At 41.8% G+C, this 10,563-nt stretch overlaps 1 protein-coding gene across 13 annotated transcripts in view; it reads right to left on the bottom strand.

The window, feature by feature from the left end:
* NRCAM (neuronal cell adhesion molecule) overlaps nt 1-10,563 on the bottom strand; it is a 287,773-nt gene that overhangs the window by 206,833 nt on the left and 70,377 nt on the right. The gene's annotated exons all lie outside the window — the stretch shown is intronic.

The following is a 10,563-nucleotide window of genomic DNA, read 5'->3' as shown; positions in this document are numbered from 1 at the left end:
CCACACCACACCCACACCACACCACACACACCCCACACCCATTCCACACCACACATACACATACCACATCACACCATACACACCACACACCACCACATCACACCACACACACCACACACAACATACCACACCACACACACATACCACATCCACTCCACACCCACACACCACACCACACCCACCACACCCAGTCCACACCCATACCACACCACACATACACACACCACACACATCACACCACACACATCACACACCACACACACACCACACACTTACATGCACACCCCACACCACGTGCATACACCACACACACACACACACACACACACACACACACACACACACACACACCGTGCCTTCTCAGAACCATGTAGCCTAAGAAAACAGCCTTCAAAAGTCACTCCTGTCTGGCTCATGACCTCCCAAATCAAGATTAACAACTCAAATGTATTAAAATGAGAATTGGGAGTTATTTTTCACTTAGGTTTCATTTAAAAATAACAAATTACAAAATAGTAGCTGGAAAGGGAACCTGCTAATGAATATTTATGAAGTCTGCTAACCAGAAATAAAGACAAAAGCTGCCTTTTCTTGTCACATTAAAGTGAAAACAAACAAGACCTGGAGGAGGCAGCAGGAAAGTCCAAACGACACTCTGATTGCAGGGATGAAGACAAGGAGTGCAAGTCCGACAGAATATAGAGCTGGGACTGGGTGATGCACAATCCCAAGAATTCTAATGAACACAGTCCAGGGACTTTCATGGCATTCCATCTCCAACAAGGGCAGTCATTTGGCTCATGGTGAATAGCTCTAACTCTTGGCTTTCTAGCTAAAGAAGATGGAGAAATTTCAATAACAATTAAGAACAAGAGGTTGAAAAATGCTCCTTTTTAATGAAGTACAGTCTCATACCTTCATCAACTCCCATTTTTGCCAAAGACAACTGTATGTCCTTCTTGGGGCCAATGACCTGGTGAAATATGATGAATAAAGGCTGCAGTTTCTTAGTTATTTTATGTTGGGTATGTGTGCTTGCTTTTCAATTCTGAGTTTCATTGACAGTTGAGTGGGGCAACCAAAGTTCTTACTCCCTGATATGCCAGTAAGAGTGAGAGTTTAGAAGGGGTATATTTGGCTTAAGAGCAGGTAAACAAAACGAACAGGAAAAAAAATTGTTGAAGGGCACGGCTGGGCTGGGGGAAAAGAAAGCTTTCATTTCCATATGAGTCTGAAGCTTTAAAAGCAGACTAGAGTGTATGAAACTTTTAAAAACCTGAAAGTCTCTAAAAATCTATCAGATCTGCTAGAGACCTCTTCAAAGGAAAGGGAGATCTGACAGCAACAATAGGAATAGAAATAAAACCCTTTCATGTTATTACCACAGGGGCTGAAATTGTCCTTAAATTACAGTACTTCACCTTTAAAGTACATATGAATCCCTAGGCATCTTGTTAAAATGCAGATTCTGATTGAGCAGGTCTGGGATGGGGCCTGAACTTCTGCATTTTTAACAAGCTCCCAGGTGATGCCCTTGCTGCTTGTCTGTAGCCCATGCTTTTAGTAACATGTGTGTACGACACTAAAATAGAAGCCTGAAGATCAGAGTTGGTAGTGCCTGCTGTGGGTTTCACATTAAGATTTGGAGGCATATCCCCAAGCGCAGTTTCCTTTTCTTTCTTTTCTAAGATTGATTTATTTGAGAGAGAGAAAGAGAGAGGGTACATGAGCAGGGGGAGGGGTGGAGAGAGAAGGAGAGAGAATCCTTAAGAAGGTCGGGGAGCTCGTCGATGCTCGATCCCAGGACCGCAAGATCATGACCTGAGTCCAAATCAAGAGTCAGACACTTAACCAACTGAGCCACCCAGGTGCCCCCCACCAAGTGCAGTTTTCTCGTTTGACAGACACTCATTTGCCCTAGTTACCACCTGGGTCATCGTGAGGCTAGAATTAACAACATGCTAAGTACTTTGTAAATTGCAAAGAACAAAGAATGGCAGCATTATCGCCATTATTAAAAAGATCATGAAGCATAAATGACTGAAGGACCCAAAGTGCAAACAATTTGGGAGGATTCAGACACATGTATTTCCCTAGGTGGGTGGTGGTCACTGTGACCACTGTCATACTCCTGATGCCCCGGGGGCATGGCTGCACATGCAGTCTACATAACACCAGAGTCAACTGGGTAAAACGTAATGCAGACTAGTATAAATGCCCAAATGCATGAAAGGATTTCAGAGATGGGCCAGATTGGTAGGGGCTAGAACAATCAAGAAAGGCTTTGTGGAGAGACAGCGTGTGTTTTGAGGTATGCTTAAAAGGAAGAGAATGGCTTAAGGTAGCTTAGGAGCAGGGCAGGGACAATGCTGAGCAAAATCAGAAAGGAAACTCAATTGGATGAGTCATTCCAGCCAGCAGGCAGCACCAAGCGCTCTATTCTCATTGTGTTAGATTGTGTTAGATTCTCATGTGTTAGAACATTAAGGCCTGATCAACAGATGCAGGAGGTAGAGTGGCCTGGAATAGCCGGGTAAAGACTGTGCACTTTTTCCTCATGACACAGAGAGTCATCTGAAGAGTTTTAGCTTAGCAGTAAGAGAAGGAATGGAATTTGGTATTTTAATGAGCTCTATCAGGGAGAATATTGAAGACATGGGAATCAGTAAGAATACCTTTAAAACTCCGTTTTCTAGCAGTGGATCTATTTAATCAAGCGAAAACTGAAATGAAATCTCTATCTACCTATATATGTTTTTTAAAAATTACAAAATTAAAAAAGAATGAAAGCAGAACTGCTTTAGGTCAAGAGGCAAAGGGGCCCTGGGGACAAGCTCTCAGGTCTGGTGAAGGTACTGTAGTGTGATAAGCATCTAAGATAGGATGCTGGAACTGGAAATCTAGGTAGACATAGTTCCATGAGAGAAGAACAGTTCATTTGGTGGCTGAGGCCGAACCAGAGCCAGGAGTTCTGGCTGCCAATCCAAAAAATGCTCTTTCATCTCCATTATCCTGTCTCGGCCAGTTCGTATTGACAAGATATGCCAAGGAGAAAATGCAAAATCCAATATACTTAGGAGTCATTTAGAAACTTCTTAGTGCCCTCCCTTTATCTTCTGACACTGAGGTCTTCAAAGAGCATTTAGTCCCATATCCACTTTTTAATCTTATCTCTGAGCAATTAATTGAAAAACTTGTTCTCCATAGCTCCAGACTTCCTGTTGTTGTCTGAAAGCCCTTTGTAGCGATTTCACACTCAGGAGTATTTTAACAATGTCCTCCCAAGATCTGAGTTTCAAAAGAACTTACATTGGGTACAAATAAATAACTCAGGACAGTAGACTTTGATTTAATTTTACAGGTAGGCAGAGTGGCAGGCAGAGGGAGAAGGAGATAAAAGATTTTAAAACATATGGAAAGACACCTATTCAATGAAAAAGATTATCACAAAGCCACATAGGAGATCTCTATGGACACTTTCAAAGATACTACAAGAGATTTTAGTTATAAAGAAAACAAATGTGGATAAATAGTCATGATCTTCTTCCATTTGCAAAACAGAGCATATGTGTTTGAGTTTCTGGAAAAATCATTTCTGAAATCTGAAATCACAGAGTTCAGAGTTCTCCATAAATGCTCTGGGGAGCATTTCAGGGATTCAAGACTGAATGCTGTTTTTCCTTGCTTTGAAGATTTTTTTAACTGTATATTCCACAAGCTCCTTTCCATGTCTTATTGTCCAAGAGCAGAGGAATTCCCTTGATACAAACCCAACTATCTTCCTCCTTTAATTTATGTCCATTTTCTCTTGTTCTGTCCTCTGTGAACATGGACAAAACATGTCCAATATCTCTCCTCAAAAGATCTCCATTTACTTGAAGATAGAAGGGAGTTACATACACCTGAATCCCCCAATCTTAAACAATTCCAGATTTTTCATTTTTACTCATAGAATTTTCTTTCCATCTCTTTAATGACTTTAGGTTCCCTTTGGAACCTGGCCCAATTTCTCCACACACTTTATAAAAGGGGACTAACCATGTGGAAGAATGATTTCAATTTGCAGGTGATGCATCTTTTATTAACCTCCACTCTCTACCAAAGCAAATGTTGTAATAAAAATGACATTAAAAATGCATTCTGTATTATAACCAATTGGTCAGAAATTGCCAGTAATTACAATGAAGGTATAATTTAATGAACGTTGCCTATATCCAAGCACCGAACACTTTGCTGCCAAATCCTGGCAATGACTCTAAGAGGTAGGTGTTGTCATCCCCATTTTTCACAGGAAGGGCCTGGGCTAGATTGTCAGAGATCTTGATTCTGATTCCAGAGCTATGACCTTCTCACAGTGCTATAAAGATACATAATCACAGACTCACGCAAACACATGCATGACATGGACCATGGATGGCTGCTGTAGGTCAGGCTTCCCTAGAGCTAGATTCTGAGATGGGGATTGCCACACAGGGATTTTATGGGGGAGGGCTCTTGGGCCTGAACAAAGCAGGACAAGGCAGTAGGAGAAGCTGGGCTGTGGAACAGTCACAACAAAAACCCCAGCGAACCCTACCAGTCCTAGAGAGTTGTCCTGAATTGGGGCAAGGGTCTTTGTGTCCCCAAACTGACCAGTCATCGAATGTACAATGCTGCCCCGGGTCAGGTGGTATAACCTTGAAGGAGGCAACTCTCTGTAGCCGAGGCCTAAGGACAACCAGCAAGGAGGGATCCAGCCTTGAGCTCTCAGCTGTCAACACCCCCAGAAGCTGGGGAAAGAGTGTCTCAGTCCTAGAGAGGGCAGGGCACCTGGGTGGCATATCACAGCTCAATTACTGTGAGTGTGTTCCGATCCCCAACTTTGGATACCGGTCTGTGTACCTATTTACAGGTTTGTAAGTAATAGAAATCACATAGCTTTAATGCCGAAGAAATAAATAAGATTGAGTGGGGCTAAAGGCCCACAAATACTGCTTTAGCTCATGTGTAGGGAATGAGGAATCTATCTCTATTTCTGGGACTCTGTCCCTTTGCTGTGACACTTTCTCCGTCTGATACATACACACTAAAATGGTGAGTCTAAATAAAACATGAAAACTTTGATAGCAAAGAGGGGAAGCAGAAAGGACAGAAAATAATTTGAAATACCGGTAACATAATTATTACCCAAGTGGATGTCACCATGTTTGAACAGTCCTGGTTGATGAAAATATACATGGTCCTCCAGGTGAAAGATGACATAAGGGATGAAAAAACCCTGTCCATAGTTCTGTACCTTCAATAATTTTTTTTATTCTCAATCTTTCCTCACAGATTTTATTTTCTAAATGGCATTAAAAAGACATAATTGCCAGGTGCCTGGGTGGCTCAGTCATTAAGCGTCTGCCTTCAGCTCAGGTCATGGTCCCAGGGTCCTGGGATCGAGCCCCGCATTGGGCTCCCCGCTCCGTGGGAAGCCTGCTTCTCCCTCTCCCACTCCCCCTGCTTGTGTTCCCTCTCTTACTGTGTCTCTCTCTGTCAAATAAATAAATAAAATCTTAAAAAAAAAAGACATAATTGCCTCAGGACGGTTCTTGCTTAAAAAACAAAAAACCAGCCCAAATACTTTGGCTACTGATCATGAAGTGGAAGTTGTGTTTCATTTTCCACTTTATAATGAGATCAGAAATGTTTTTAAAGTTTAAAATCAGAAGTATTTATCATTTATTGTTATCTGTGTATCCATTATGCAGAAGCTTTTAAAAAGCTAGAAAGCCAACAATGAGCAAGAATGGCTTATCAGGGCATGAATTTGAAATAGATCCCAGGGGATAATGAATCCAGCTTATATGATGGGAAAATGTGAAGAGCCATTAATTCATATTATGCTGCCTTGCTATTCTATTAATGACTGCAAAAATAAATTCTCCAGTCACCGTGCTCATTGTAACATGAGCGGTAAGATACCAGCACAGAAGCTGGAGTTCAAAAAGTTAATAACAAACCTGAATCAAGAATAATTTCCAAAATATGCAAACAACAAAAGGCAGTGAAGAGTGAAAATTCAAATGCAGCAAAGTTATCTGATTAGAAATCCATCGTCATTGTCCTCTGCCAAAATGGCCCACAAATTGCTGATGTAGTCTATGACCTCTATAGTGGGATTGAATTTGTATCAAAAGTTGGTGGCTCAGCATTTCCTCTTCCCTTTCTTTTTAAAATCCCACAGTACGGAAGGGTGTAGGGTAACACATTTTATTGTTAAATATGATTTGAGCCCGTTGGAAGACTGCCCGTTCAAAAGTCTCACCATGGCAACTCACCTATGGCTTCTACTTTCTGATAGGAGTGGTTCCCAACAATCTTCGTCCAGCAGGATTCTGTGTTCAAACCACAGGGTGGAAGGAGGGCTTCAATACTTGGATACGATTTCAAACTCTAAATATTTATTTATTTATTTATTTATTTATTTATTTATTTAATTTATTTTGAGAGAGAATGTGTACCAGCAGGGGAGGGGGGAAGGGGAAGGGCTGAGGGAGAGGGAGAAAGAGAATCTTAAGCAGGCTCCAGACCCAGCACGGAGCTCCACACAGGGCTCGATCTCATGACCCTGAGATCATGACCTAAGCCGAAATCAAGAGTCGGGTGCTTAACCGACTAACCCGCTCAGGTGCTCCCAAACTTTAAATAACGTTTACGTGGCAACTCCACAGCTAACATACTCTATGCAGTGCTCTGTCTGCATGTTAAATACTGTTGCACTCTGCACCCTACCCACAGTAAGACAGTTCAGAAGAAGCCCCTATGACCGAGCCAAACTACAGCGGAGAAAGGTTGGCGTGCCCTTTCCTAGCCATCCTACCATTCTGTGCTCTCCTTCTTCAGTGGCTCCCATATCTGTCCATCCTTATTCATGCTGTTGTGCTGCCAACGTAGCCAAGCTATGCAGAGGGCAAGCCTATCAATGTCTCCCTATACCGGCCCCCCATTTACCAAATGAAGGGTGGTTCACCTGCTTCCCATATCCATGATATACCGTTTCTACTGCCAGTTTCATAAACACAAACTGCCAAGGGTTGCATGCTTTGGAGACATGTTAGTTTGTGTCTCTCATGCACAGAACATGAGCGAGACAGAAAAAGAGACGCAGAGACAGGCACAGAGCAAAAAAAGAGAGAGACCAAACAGGAAGACCTATTTCTTGGGCCCTGCACATCAATGAGTGTAAACTCCTTTTGTTACTGGCAGCTTTCGGGATAAGTGAATCATGTTCTGTACACGCACTCTGACGACTTACAGCCCACTGCTTTCACAGCAATGACTGACCACTCTGTGAATTTCAGAGAACAGTTCATTGTCCTTGAGACCACCTACAACTTGCAAGCATGTGCCATCAGTCTAAGCTACACCAACTCAGCATTTCCATAAATTCATTTTCTATACATAAAATCCACCAGGTATTGCAATGTATTTGACCAAATCAAAAATCACTTGGGCTTAAAAGAGTTGGTTTCTAAAATAATTAATGAGTGTCCCTTTTTTTAATGTGTGAAAGTTGTATTTTATTTAAAAGGGGAAATAAAACTGGAAACTGGGTTGTTCAGCCACTACTTGAACTGTGTATGAATGTGCCTAATACACTGTTACTGAAAGTCCCTAGTAGGGGGGCACCTGGGTGGCTCAGTCAGTTAAGCGTCTGCCTTCAGCTCAGGTCATGATCCCGGGGTCCCTGCTCAGTGGGGAGTCTGCTTCTCCCTCCTCCCTGCTCTTGTGTGCTCTCTCTCTCTCAAATAAATAAATAAAATCTTAAAAAAAAAATGAAAGTAGCTGGTAGGGAAAAATTGGCTGGATAACGAATGTTGAGATGATTGTCCTTTTTTACTAGACCTGAAACATGGGTGGTTTTGATTCTCTACTGATCCTTCATTTCAGTAGTGGAACCAGCTTAGAGAAAACAAAAACAAAAGCCACATTAAAAAAGTTTAAAATTACCAAAATTAAACACAAAACGTTCATCAGGGCCTAAAATAAGAAAGCAAAATCTGCTTGTTGAATGGAGAGCGACTGGCCAAGGCAAAAGCCATCAGTATGAATGGATTGACTTAACTCAATTTCTTATTACTTTAAGACATACTAGGTAACCCCACAGTGCACTAAAGATGTGGAATAAAAGAAAATGAGTAGGTGGAAGGGGCAGCCTGAGTTTCAACAGACCAGGGCTCTGACTCTAGCTGTTAGCATTTGGTCAGTTACTTAATTTTGCTTCAAATTAATATTCTTTTGTGTAAAAGTGAAAGTGATAGATTAGCAGATCTGTAAAGTTTCTGGAAAGATGGTAGAGAAATGGACTAGAAAGAATAAAAATGAAGCATTTTGTGATTTTCCAACAGGTCTTAAGGAAAAAAAGTCAGTAAGCTAATTAAGGCCATAGTAATCAAATAAAATTCACTCAAAATAGTACAATTGTCCATATTATTTGAATTTAAAATTTTTACCCATGACATTCCCTCAAAGAAGGCTCTGAGTAATGTCTAAGTGGGGCAGACTGCTCTGAAACAGTGCAGCCTCTGTTATAACAGCTCCTTTCATGACGTGCTGAGTGATGCTGGAAAAACCCAAAGGAGGGACCCTGATGCACCCTGGAGAACGCAGGAAAGATCCTGCTCGGTCTCCCATGGGCAACGCTCATATCCTGGGCAGAGCAATGAAAATGATGACTAGATAAGAAACCAGGAGATAAACAGAAAAAGAATTACCCTTTGAAAAACAAGGCATGTTCCTTACATAATTTCTGTAAATACTCTGAATTCAAATGAAGAATGGCACAGGCTTATAACTCCGAAATCTTAGGGTTGTCATTGTTTTTTTAAATACCGGCTTAAACTTCCTTTCATCAGATTAAAAAAAGTCTCCACATTTGTCCCTAGGAAAAGATCCTTATTTATTTATTTACTGAGAGAGAGAGAGAATATGCACGCTCATGGTGCATGAGCATGGTCGGGGAGGAACAGAGGGAGAGGGAGAGAGAGAATCTCAAGCAGACTCCCTGTTGAGTGTAAAGCCCAGCACAGGGCTTGATCCCACAACCCTGAGATCATGACCTGAGTTGCAACCAAGAGTCAGAGGCTCAACCAACTGGGCCACTCAGGGGACCCCTAATTTATTAGACTAAGAAAATAAGAACAACAAATACAGATACAAATGAAATGATAGGTCATGTCAAAATGAAATGGAAATTGAGAATGCAGTGAGTTGTGTTTTAAGTGTATGAACGAATAATTTTTTTATTGAAGTATGGTTGACATAATATACTAGTTTTAGGTGTGCAACATAGTGATTCAACAGTTACATACAGTATGAAATGCTCAGCACAATAAGTGTAGTTACCATCTCTCACCAAACAACATTATTACAATATCATTGACTCTATTCCCTATGTTGTACCTTCTCATCCCCATAACCTATGTATTTTATTTTATTTTATTTATTTTTAGAGAGGGAGGGAGAGAACGGGAGGGGTATACGGGGGAAGAGGCAGAGGGAGAGAGAATACCAAGCAGGCTCCACGCCCAGTGCAGAGTCCCACATTGGGCTCAATGTCACAACCCTGAGACCATGATCTGAGCCGAAACCAAGAGTCAGACACTCAAACGACTGAGCCACCCAGGTGCTCCTATTTATTTCATAACTGGAAGTTTGTACCTCTTAATCCCCTTCCCCTATTTCACCCATCTCCCCACATCCCCCCATCTGGCAACCACCAATTTGTTCTCTATATGTGTGAGTCTCTTTCTGGGGTTGTGTGTGTGTGTGTATGTGTGTGTGTGTGTGTGTGTGTGTTTGTTCATTTGTTTTGTGTTTTAAATTCCACATATAAGTGAAATCATATGATTTTTGTCTTTTTTCTGACTTATTTTGAAAGCTTAAGTACAAAATCAAAGTTATATTTCAAAAAAGATTTTTAACTATTGCCTATAACTCCCAAATCAACGTTTCTAGCCTGGAACCCTCCCCTAACCTCCACGCTTACACTTCCAGCTACCCAGTGGACATTTCTACCTAGATGTCTCATGTATACCTCAAAGTCCTTTCCTCCCCAAGACAGGTCTGCTTCCCCCCTAATCTCCTTTTATGTCACCGGAGTCAGAAACCTGAGAATCCCAGGTCCTAACAGTTTCTCACTTCCAATGCCCAAACCATTGCCAAATCCAGCATAGTGTAGCTCTTTCAAAGCTCTCTTCCTCTATTCCTCATTGCTTCTTCTCTAATTTCATCCCTGTCATCTCTTCACCAGATCAGTGCAAAACAAATCTTCCTTTAATCTTGCTCACCTCCAGCTGTTTCTCTATACTCTCTCCGAGGTAACATACCTAAAATACCATTGACTACATCTTAAAACCCCTCAGTGCTTAGACACACACACACACACACACACACACACACACACACACACACACACACCCTTCATACCTGTGGTTCAACAACCCTGAACAACTTATTTCTGCACGCAGGTTTCACACCCCTCTCCCACTGCTCCTGCCGGCAATACCCTCCTCCACTCCACCAGGCCAACTCCTAGTC

The sequence above is a fragment of the Callorhinus ursinus genome, unplaced genomic scaffold, assembly GCF_003265705.2.
Source record: "Callorhinus ursinus isolate GAN/ISIS: 27379988/994484 unplaced genomic scaffold, GSC_fseal_2.0 scaffold12, whole genome shotgun sequence".
In the NCBI taxonomy this organism is placed as follows: Eukaryota; Metazoa; Chordata; class Mammalia; order Carnivora; family Otariidae; genus Callorhinus; species Callorhinus ursinus.
Note: the sequence above shows the minus strand (reverse complement) of the source record. Positions and strands in the feature narration are given on the sequence as shown.